This window comes from Dipodomys spectabilis, unplaced genomic scaffold (assembly GCF_019054845.1).
Source record: "Dipodomys spectabilis isolate Male_0828 unplaced genomic scaffold, ASM1905484v1 ptg000148l, whole genome shotgun sequence".
Lineage (NCBI taxonomy): Eukaryota > Metazoa > Chordata > Mammalia > Rodentia > Heteromyidae > Dipodomys > Dipodomys spectabilis.
Genome location: NW_024870825.1, coordinates 4,326,788 through 4,338,697, shown reverse-complemented (window position 1 = coordinate 4,338,697; position 11,910 = coordinate 4,326,788). Strand labels below are relative to the sequence as shown.

The window sequence follows — 11,910 nt, the reverse complement described above, 5'->3', positions numbered from 1 at the left end:
GTTGTTTACCTTTTCAACAAATCCTCTTTTCTGCTCTTAATAGAACCTTGGCTTTGATAAGTACCGAAGTGCCAAGCGCATTCCAGAAACCTGGGTTCCTTCACAGCCTCTAGAGAGGTGAAGTAGGCATGCGCTGAACCTGAGACAGTCAATACTAGTAATTAATTTAGAGGTAGGTGTATGATCTCATTCTAAGAAGGAAAGGTTGTTATTTCCAAAACAAGCAAAGCAGTCATAGATAGAGCCCCCTTTCTGCCTTTAGATGAGGATAAGATGCCTAGACCTCCCGCCTCACCCATCTGGTGACTACAAAGGCAGTCACCAACACACTGGAGTTAGGGGATTAGGAAGACTGTAAGGACTTGAGACTTTAATGGTGTTGATCAGTGCCTGAATTCATCAAACTAGTAACTTCCAATCTCTTAACTTCTCAGGATGTGAAAAAGATAGAACTATACCCTGTTCTTCTAGACCCTTTTCAAGAGATTTTCTGATCATTGCAGCCCAAACTATTTTTAATTATTATAAAGGAAGAATCCGTCTTCAGAAATTCCCAAAGTCTTGAAGAGGTTTTCTTTTCTGAAAACAACAACAAAGCGGAGTGTCTTTAGGATGATGTTTCTGCAATTAGGCTTTCCCAGTCCCCAGGCCCCCTCTCAGCATGATTCCACCACGTGCTATCTCTTAACACTCTTGTTTCCAGAATGCCTATTACTTTTAATGTGGGATTTTGGCCTCTGCCAACCCTTGTTTAGACCATTAGGGTTTAACATCCCTCTGTTGGGATTCTTCTTGTTGATTACTGCTTTTCAGAAGGCTGGGACACTTTTTATTTAAAAAAAAAATCTAAATATTGGAAAAGAATACAAATTCTCAATATCAGTCTTATGTATACTAATATCTATTTTCCATCAAATGGATGGGATTTCAGGGCCTGGTAAGTTCATGATGTATACATTTGAAATTTATAACACATTTCCTTTGTTTTGTCTGTTTGAATAGAAGCAGTAATGATATTCCTTCACTGTATATAGTTAATAAGAGTCTTTTGCTTATGTTAAGGGGGCTTGTAGAAGATTTCAGCCAAACACAGAACCACTTATTAGGACAAACAGAGCTTTTAAAAGAATACTATACTCTCATGAATAAACTAGTTTCTGATTGGCTACAGTTGCAAGTTAGCTTTTATCAGTAATTAAGGGCAAGCCATGGAGCAAACTCGTTAGTTGACACCAATTACAATTGGTAGAGGAACTAATGAGTCCAAGCAAAAAGTTATTTATTTCTAAACTTTTGAAGCATAATTGTTGTGTAAATCGGATAGCAAGCAAATCTTTTCCATACGTTTAGGTTGGTAATTGAGAAATAAAATGGTTACCAAATGTACTCTTTGTCCAGTTTTGTTCTGCAGTCGTCTCTCTTGGGACTCTTTAAAGTGTAAGGAAAAGGTGATGTCAACAGCAACGTACTCTGGGCCAACGGAGCCAGGATTAATTAATAGAGATGAAAGGGAAACACTAGACCTTTCTTAACCATTGCCTTACAGGCTCTGCTGTGAGATACTTGCTGTTCTGCAGATAACCAAACACTGCACAGAAGATGAGGGTCTGGGCTCAGAGACCGCCTTGTGTTTTAAAAACAAAACAAAACAAAGCAAAACAGAAGAATGGGAGAAAGAGGCTTGTCTCTGTCTCATTTCTAACATGCAGTCTTTACAACAAGAAACTCTCCAGAGCTTTTCCCTTTGAAGTTTAATATGTAGGGCTTTACATCAATATAACATTTTAAATGTGTTAAACAAATTAGTCTCTGGTTACAAAAGTTTTGAGACATTTGCAAGTTGCTGTGTATCTAAACGTAATATATGCCAGCCAAATTGATCGGGCAGTTGTTCATTTAGAAGAATGCACATTTGGAATAATTAATAAATAAACCAGCCTCCCATTGCTGCAACCTCTCTGTTTATTGGGAGGCAATCTACTTTAAAAAGACATTAATATTCTTGGAATTATTATTAGAATAATTGCTTTTACTCCTCTCAGAACACACATTTTTTTCTCATTTCCCTTCAGCACAGACAGCTTTTCACTCAGATATAAACTTTCCATTATTATTCCCCACCCCCCCCCCCAAAAATGAAGAATAGGAATTATACACTTTTCACTAAGGAATAATTAATTTGTCTCAAGTATTAGAACAGAGAATTGTAGAGTGACTTTGAATGGTAGTCTCTAAGGAGTAGCATTGTTTGTTCTCTCCACTCTTTAATGAGCTTTAGTAAATGGCCAGGAAAAATTACCTTCTTTCTGTAATATGAGAGAGGCGAAGAATGAAGGAAGCTATAGAATCCCTAAGAGAAAAGGGAACACACACTCACGTACACACACACACACACACACACACACACACACACACACCTCCTTCACCACAGCACTGAGGTCGCTTAGAAGCACACAGTTCTCTCCTTTGGACTTATTTGAGGACAAGAGATCTGGTTACTAAGTGCATTAAAACAGAAGCATGTCCCTAATTTGTATTGATTATTGTTCTCATTACCACTGTTGAATCTACTGGGGAAATCATCTATCCTACAATTCCATGGGGCTGGGTATTTGTTACACCCGCCATGTTAAATTTCTTCCCTCTTTAATGAGTAGAAGAGAATTAAGGCTGGAGCTGTAACAGAAATTAGCTACAGGAGGAGCTGCCCCTCCCCCATGGGTCACTGAAAGGCATAGAAAGAGCCCCATAGAATGTAAAGTTTTCACCCTAAAGGAGACTCACCACAGTGAAATGACTTTTACAAAGCGCCAAGATACCTTCTTTCTGGTGACTGCAGGCTGCTTGGCTTGGGTTATCCTGAAGAAATGGAGTATCTTTTAGTTCTGAGGGTAAAAGAGAAACTTCACACTTCTCTATTTGGTGATCTGGAAGGTACAGTGCTCAGAGATTGCCAAAGCTGAAGACCAGTAAGCGCTTCCCTTCTTCTCTCCCTTCAACCTGTGACTTAGCTTTAGTGGACTGTGAGGTACCACTTCTGCCTTGCCCAAGTTCTAACCAACTGAAACCCAACATCAAGAAACAAGGCTGAAGAGGGCTTCCCAACATCACCTTCAATCTGAAGAAGGTACTTGTAGATGTGGATTTTATCCATAGGCAAAAGGTTTATAAAGCAAATGGCCGACTGGAATTCAGTCACAAAGCTGTCTCAGTAGGGAGGTCTCTACTGTGCAGCTGCACACAAAGTGGCCTATGGCAGGACAGGGCCTCGTCTCCTGAGGCTTGCCCTTCAAGAGGAAGAGGAGAAGAATGTCAGAACTCCCTTTCTTAGTCATGGAATACCCTTTGTCTGGCATTGAGAAATGTCTTCTTTGGGGGTCAGACTAGCTCTGTCATTCCCTGTATTTCTTGTATTCATTCATCAATAGTTACTGGCCTTAAACTTAGAAAAACAGCATGACCTGTGGGGCACTGGTGGCTCACATCTGTAATCCTGTTCAGGAGATCATAGTTCAAAGCCAGCCCAGGCAGGGAAAGTCCCCTTCTCTTACCAACTAGCAAGAAGCCAAAAGTTGAGTTATGGTTTGAGTGGTAGAGCAGGTAGAGCTAAAAGTTAAAAAGTGAAAAAGTCAAGAGAGTTAAAAAGTCAGGGGAGAGCACAAGGCTCCTTGTTCTAGCCCCATAGCAGCGCACATGTGCAGGTGCCCTAGCAGGACCTTAAACTTACATTTGGCAATCCTTACAAACAGGTTCCCAGTAAAATTGTAATAAAATAAACCCCTGTGAGTTTTAGCTTCACTTCTTACTTGTGTTGCATCTTTGGAAAATGTCCTTAACCTCTGGGTTGTCAGGAGTCTTCATCTATAAAATGGGGCTGATGCTACTAGCCAGGGCTGTTGAACTTTGCAGGTCAACAGGTCGGCAGAATGCCTTACTCTCAGGAAGTGCCTACCAACTACTGTTCATGTTCAGATGTACTAATGCTCTAATACCTATATTTATAAAGTGCTTTCACATAAATATGACACCAGAGCTATCAGGTTGGCATATTCTCAGACTACCTCTCCTCAGACAGAATTAAGTGAAGAAAAGAAAAACTCAAGAGAATGTAAGCAACTTGTTTGATGTCATTTAACCAGAAATTGATAGAATTCAGATGTGAATATGAGTTCTCCACTTCCAGCTCCTACTTAGTAGGTTTTGTCACATTCAAAAACTAGAAACAGTATCCCTTAAATCAAAGGAGGCAAACTGGCAGCCCAGGGGCTTAAATCCAGGTACCAGATGTGTTTTGTTTAGCTGACAGTTTTGTTTAAAAATTAAAAAATTTTTGCTAACACTTAAAAATTGGGATACCTATAAATGTTTGAATTTATGGATACTTTTAAAAGCTAAAAAAGTCTGGAACCTGTATGCCCAAGTGGTTTCAGCACCAACTACCTCTGTGATGTGAAAAAAGTGCCTTCTTTACCCTCCAAGTGTAAGTATTCACCAGTACCTGCCTTAGAACAGGGCCGAGAATTAAATGTTTAGAACAGTACGTGTGGCTCATTAGGTAGATCTCAGTCAAGCTTAGGTGATATTTTTATTCTACTTACTACTGTCTTCCATTAAGTAGAGGCTGCCAATTTTCCTAGAAACCTACAAAGTATACTTAAATTTGACAAAAAAAGAAATCCAAGATGGAGGGGTTGCTTCAGTATGTCCTACAAAGCCAGAGTTAATGCTCACACAGAAAGCAAAGCTTAAAGTAGCATTGATGACTGAGCTGCTCCAACTTAAACGTGAAGAATAGGTGTGTAATGTCTGAGGTTTATATTTAAAGCAAATAACAACAACAACAAAAAACAGAACCAAAGTTGCCATGTTGCAAGGCTTTGCTACGAAAAGAAGAAAGGAGCAGGAGGGGAGGAGAACTTTGCTTCATTTTGCTTCAACCAAAGAACAGAGCAAGACACAGACTAAGGAGGAGAGAAGAGAAAGAAAAGGAGAGAAGGGAAAGATGAGATGAAAGGATGAGAGGAAAGAGAAAGGGAAGAGAGGGGAGAAGCAAGGCCTAGAAGGTTGTTCTGAACCCTGGAGAAGGCGACTTGCTGGTCCTGCCAGAATATTTTAGATATGGTATGCCCCCTAGTAGCAACTTACATTTGGCTTTGTTTTGTTTTCAGAAACTTCAAAGTTTCTCCAGGCTTCATCCCTAATTACAGCAAATGTCAGTAACATGCTTGAAGAAAATTTGTTTAGAGATGAGTGTATGGTTGAAAATTGCACATTGCATATACCCCATGCGTGATTTTCCACTAAAATTTTAAACTATGAGCGGAGGTACATGGTTCCAGATAGACGAGTGAATCTGAATGTATATATCTGGTGCTTTGCACATTGACATAAACACAGCTGCTTTTATACATTTGAGAACATTTGTGTTTATTTGAATGTGTGATGGGGAGGTCATCAAAATGAACACACTCGTTGTGTTTATTTGAATCTCACATCGCTCATAAGAATACATGCCATGTTTGAACATGCAGTCAAACATCAGCTTCTCTAAAAGGCAAATCAAACCCCAAAAAGCAATTCAGTGCAAACCCCCATGAATGCCGCATTAGAGAAATTCCACTCACATGAGAGCCAGAGAATTTAAAGGTTCTCAACAGTAATTTTATTTCTACAAGGAAAATACAGGATTTTTTTTCCATTACTTTCTCAGAGAACATAGATTATATATATACATATATATATGTATGTATGTATATATATATATATATATATATATATATATATATATATGTAGTGGAAAAATAAAGGGAAAAAAAACCCAACTCTACTGCTAAAGAACCAGAATGTTTGCAAGGAACTAAAGAATGATTCACTATCATGGTTTTAACACCATAAACAACACATGAAGGCGAGGCAATATGGCTCATGCTTGTAATCCTAGCTACTCAGGAGGCTGAGAGCTAAGGATCAAGATTCAAAGCCAGCTGGATAGGAAAGTCCACAAGACCCTTGTCTCCAATTAACTTCCAAAAGCCAGAGTGGTACTGTGAGTAATGTCTGAAGTTAGAGTACTCTGTCAGCAAGACATGAGTTTTGCAAATATGAGCAATGATTACAGAGTTAGGGGGTGATTTTTTTAATAGCACTTTGACAGCACAATGCTGTCATATGCACACGTGCATGCACACACATGCGTGAGCACACGCGTGTGCACACACACACACACACACGACAGATCTTTATCAAAATGGCCTGTGAGTGCTTCCCCCCCCCCCCCCATCATGGGGCTTGAACTCAAGGCCTATGTGCTGTCCTTGAGCTTTTCTGCTCAAGGATAGTGCTCTACCGCTTTGAGCCATAGCTCTACTTCTAGTTTTCTGGAGGTTAATTGAAGACAAGAGTCTCATAAACTTTCCTGTCCCAGCTAACTTCAAACCTCGATCTTCAGATCTCAGCCTCCTAACTAGCTAGGATTACAGTTGTGAGCCACCAGCACCAGGCTCATAAGTATAGTCTTTAAGCAGAGGTTAGCACTAAGTACAGCAACTTGTGACACACAATCCTTTGCACATGTCAGGAGTAAGAAAGCAAGAGTAGCATTCAAATTTAACTCCAAGACTTTGAAGCAATGCTTCCTGCCACATATGTGTGAGAATGATTGAGAGGGCTGGGAAGGTGGCTTAGTGGTAGAGTGCTTTCCTTGTATGAATGAGGTCCTGGGTTCAATTCCTCAGCCCCACATAAGCAGAAAAAGCCAGAAGTGGCACTGTGGCTCAAGTGGTAGAGTGCTAGTCTTGAGCTGAAGAGCTGAGGGACAGCATCCAGGCCCAGAGTTCAGGCCCCATGACCAACCGATACACACACACACACACACACACACACACACAAAAGGTTGAGAACATGCCTGTTCTTTACTTTTGCTTTGGGGAAAGGTAAAGTCCCTTTCTGTTAAGCAGAGAGAGTTAGCTTTATCAGTTCTTCCCTGGAGAAGTAGATTGTCAGGATGTAAGCATCTGCCATTAGAATCTTCAGTGTTCAAAGAGCTTGTTACCTATGGATTTTTGTGGAAAAAATAAAGTATGAAAAGGAAATAAACAGAAGGGAGAGAAGAGGAACACAGTATAGCACGATGAGGTTCCTTTGGAAATTAAATATCAGATGCAGGCAATTGAATGAGAAAAAGTGTGGCTTTCTGTTTGGCTTATAAGAGCTGACAAGATTATAGTGGATGGTGGTTTGGCTAGAGAGAAGGAATTTTATTGTATGGTATTAATTAAAGCTGGAGGGAGTTGGATACCAGGAGCAGGAGGTGAGCTTGTGTTTCCAGAGCCATGGAACAGTAGGGTTTGGCCGCTAGGCAAGACTTCAAATATGTGAAATCTTTTAAAATAAAAGACATGAAAAGCACACTATTGTGACAACAGAATAGTGTAGAATAACACAATGTCTGCACTGGTTCCCCATTAGATCAATTACAAAACTCAAACTGCTTAACATGTTAAATTAGATAAGATCAGATGGATCGAGACCAGAAGCAACATCAATCCCTCTTTTCCATTTTCATAGACAGTAGGTATGTCTTTGTCTCTCTACTAGCAGGCACTTCTGTCTACCTAAAATATTATTACAACATGGCAATGTGTTACTCCATTCATTTTAACACTTTTTTGAAAAAAAAAAAAGTTTCAGAAATGACAAGTGAAAAGAGGAAGGGAAGTTGTGCTTTCAATCAGGCAATTTCTGAGTTTTATGTGAGAAACAAGCAAGTCTATCACAAACCTCCCTTTTGATGAAGCCCCCAAATATACAGAGATCAAACTCCATAGAGACAAAAGGAGGTTCCCCTGGCGTTAGAGTGATCTCTTGTTACACTAATGGCTCTTGCTAGTATCCTAAGACCTTGCATTTACAGTCTTCAGAAAAGGGGAAGCTCGATTCTGCCATTTAACTACACAATGTGTCCCAATCAGAAACATGAAGTTTACCTCCCAGAAAGAGACATGGACCAAGGTAATAACTAGAGTCAAACAGGAAGGTACAAAGCCATATGTTTAGTAGAATCTTTTTATTTTTAAAAATCACAAAGGGTGAACAAGTGCAGCAGTAGTACTCACTAGATACTATGTTGAAAATGAGCTATATAACTTGTGGATGGAGATGAGAGGGAAAAACTAGGAGAGACGGAGAGAAGGAGGTGACATTGTCCAAAAAGAAGTGCACTCTTTACCTGACCTATGTAACTTAATGCCTCTGTACATCACCTTTATAATAACAAATTTATAAATAATAAAACTTTAAAAGGTGTGTGTGTGTGTGTGTGTGTAGTATGTTCAGGCACTAATGGCTCATGCCTGTAATCCTAGGATCACAATTAGAAACCAGTCCAGGCAGGAAAGTCTGAGACACTTATCTCCAATTATCTACAAAAATACTGGAAGTGCAATTGTGGCTTAGATGGTCGGGCACCAGCCTTAGGCAATAAAGCTAAGAGACCCTCAGTTCAAGCCCTGGCACTGACAAATAAATTGAAAGTCCTAATGGTGGCCCCTTGGTCTCTTATGGCAATATATGGGGAGGGCAGGTGAGTTAAGTCCTCCTGAAGACATTATGGTCTTTCCTGTATTGGAAGATCTGTATGACATCCTATCATTTTTCAGTGCCATCCCTATCTACCCAATAACTGAATAAGAAAGAAGGTTTATTACGATCAGTCTCCATGCTAAAGGCAGCAAAGAGAGCAGCGAAGAGTTAGGACTTGAGCCATGGTTTTTACCTGGAATACAGTCAAGCTGGACTTAACCAGAACTCAGCGTTAAGGCAATCATGGTATTTCATGATGGTGATGAATAGAGAGTTGGGATGGCATGTGATTAATTTATACTCCCCTCTCATACTCTTAAAGTTAGGATGACGGGTTTAGAACCCAGCTTCACCATTCCTAACTGGGTGAATTTGGGCAGAACATTTCCACTTTCTCAGTCCTATATAATGATAGTTCTATGTCACAGGATTGTCTAAGAATTTAAGATATTAATATATACTTGACACTTAAAGCAGCTCTTTGAACCTGTTAAGTGTAAAAATGGTCCTTATTATTATTATTAACAAGAATGGCAATTTATTTTACTTATATTAAAAGGATTTATTAATAAATAAAATTTAAACATATTGTTAAGTGATTATTGTCTACTTGGCCCATTCTCTGGAGATGAGTCCTTCTCACTGTTGAAAAGCAAGACTAAATTATTTAAAAGGGATGAAAAACACATAGACCAATAGAGGCAGTGTCTTGGAATTAGCTAGAAGAATTGAGAGAATTCTAAATGTAATAATTGATTCCCTGAATAGAACAATATTCTTTATGACTTGTGTCCATGAACCACCAAAATCATTTTACATGCAGTGCTCCACTGTTAGGATACACTGATAATCAGTTCCTGAGTAATATGAAGGATGGCTTACGGGGACAGTGAGTAGATTGATTGTTCAGATGGGAGATACTGGATCTCACGCTTCTAGTTCCAAGGGGCTAAAATAATCATTCATTTGGGTAAAACTTACCTCTGTCCAGCAGTGTGGCAAAGCCTCACACACATATGGGCAGCTAACTCACTCAACTCACTCACTCTGTCTCCTTGAATGGCTTCTGTGCTTTCCATGTAGATAATGCCTAGGGCAAAGTGAGTCAGCTCCCTTCTGGGCACCAAAAACAAATGTGTTTTATCTGTCTGGTCTTTCATTACTGCTTTCTCTGCAGAGAATCCACCTTTCCTAGCACCATAACTCTCTCTGGATGCTAAAGGAGAAGAGAGAAAAGACCCCCCCCCCCCCCGCCGCCCCCAGGTCTCAGCAGTCAAGGGTGGCTTTCTCTTGGGCTCAGTGCTGGATTCTATATTTCTCTGTATTGAAGTTAAAGGTCAAAATCCTCGATAACAGTCAAGTATAACTTCCATCCCTTACTCTCTGTAATTCTCTAAATATCTTCAAGGTGAATTTGAATCACCCACCAGGAAGTACTTCAGTTATGCTATACCATCCTACTGCTAAATTATAACCTTAGGCTCTCTCAGGGCCTGGAAACATGAGGCTCAGGGACAAACTGTTGTAGGAGACACTGGGGCACATATGGTGGCCGGCCATGGTACTATGAGGTAGCTTCAGTCCAGTGTGTGGGTTTGCCATGTGATCTGGGGGAAACCTTCTTGAGGCATCTGTGGTGGATATTTTGCTTGTTACCCAATATGTGACTCAGATGGGAGAGGAATCAAGTCTCCTATCTTGTCTGACAGAAGTAAACTGGGCCCAGAATGATCCTGGCCATTACCTGTCTGCATTAGGGGGGCCTTTCAGAAAGTTTGTGCTAGTGATGTGAAACCAATAGTCATTTAGTTTTTGTTTAAGTTAACGAAACGTATTGTATTCAAAATGAAAATAGCTTGATGTTCCGTGAGTGTATAGTCTTACAATCTAGGTTGTATAGTAAGAACACCAATAAAAATATTGGCATTGGTTTTATTGAGCACATCTGAGTGTAGTTAAGAACTGTGTGTCCCCGCTGATCTAAAACATTTCCAACGACTTATTATTGTTCTTGACGTAAAGGCGAGGTCTCATGCTGTGCCTCATCTCTACCCTGCTCCTTACCCCAATCGTACTGTCACTGCTGAAGCCAGGTTTCTTTTGCTTCCTGGATGGTAAGCCACAATGAGTGTCCTCTCTCTGGTGAGCCTCCTCACTCATGGTTGAAAGTCCCTTCTCAGCATAGCTGAGAAGGTAAGGTAACAGAATTACACTGCACACAGAAAGTTTTTCTAACAGATCCTTGACCAGTGGCTCTGCAAAGCCCCTTCCTTGTATTTTTCTCTGCAACTCACTTGGCAATCTCTACGTTGAAGTTAGGCCCCATTGTTTCAAAGGCAGGAATGGATGAAGATTCCGGAGAGATGGCTTTCACCACTCCAGGGATAACAATGGCTGCTCATCTAATGGCCAAGCCAACAGAAGATGTAAAGTAGAGCTGCCTCCTTATACATTGTATGTATTTTCACCAGAAACCTACCTCCAAGATGAGCAACTCATCTCAAACCCTTACTCCTCAACTTACCATACAGTTGTTATACACACACACACACACACACACACACACACACACACACACACACACACACACACACACACACACACACCATTCCCACTACCCATGCACTATCTGTCTACTGTCACCTTTTATTATCTGACTGGCAGGCTCAGACAACATGAGAAACTACATCGTGGAAAGTCTGAAAATCTAATTTGTGCTACTGTTGTTAAACGATGGTAACTTGAACCACTGAATTGGAACTCATTAAGAGGGCAGTGTTAAGGAGTCGCTGCCACATTTAAAATCTATTTTTAGGGGGAGTGTGAGTGCCATAAGAATCCTTCTTGGAGGGGTCATTGAAGTCACTACCTTCAGAAAACAAAGTGTTCCATACAATCACCTTCAAGGCCCTGCTTGCTTTCCTCTAGATATTTAACAGAGGATTATATAAGGTCCAATAACTCAATTAATTAAAGTGAAGATGGTGACTTCATATTTCTTTGGTCAGTAATTTAAGAAAAAAATTCTCAAGCCTTTTTTTTATTCTCTCTTCTCTTTGTGAATGCTAATAGAAAAAAAAACCCTCCTTTTTAAAATGGGTATTTTGTTAGCAAGGGATATGCCGACAACTCACAGTATCTTCCCACAGATCACTGGTCACATCATTCAGATGTTGAAAATTTTTAAATGAAATCAATACGGGCCTATTCACGTCAACAGCACTATCCCTGGTAATGTAAAAATATATAGAGAAATTGCAACCCCAGCGACTTACCCAGCGCTCTTTTCATTACAGGTCGTCAATTAAATTATTTCTGCAGTATTGTATC

General features: G+C 40.1%; 1 long non-coding RNA gene across 1 annotated transcript; it reads right to left on the bottom strand.

The window, feature by feature from the left end:
- Positions 1 to 498: 498 nt before the first annotated feature.
- Positions 499 to 2,871, bottom strand: LOC122118308. Its single transcript, XR_006149334.1, has 3 exons — positions 2,785 to 2,871; positions 1,379 to 1,428; positions 499 to 579 (listed from the first exon to the last, which is right to left on the bottom strand). It is a non-coding gene; the product is annotated as an uncharacterized LOC122118308 (long non-coding RNA).
- Between the last annotated feature and the right edge of the window lie 9,039 nt (positions 2,872 to 11,910).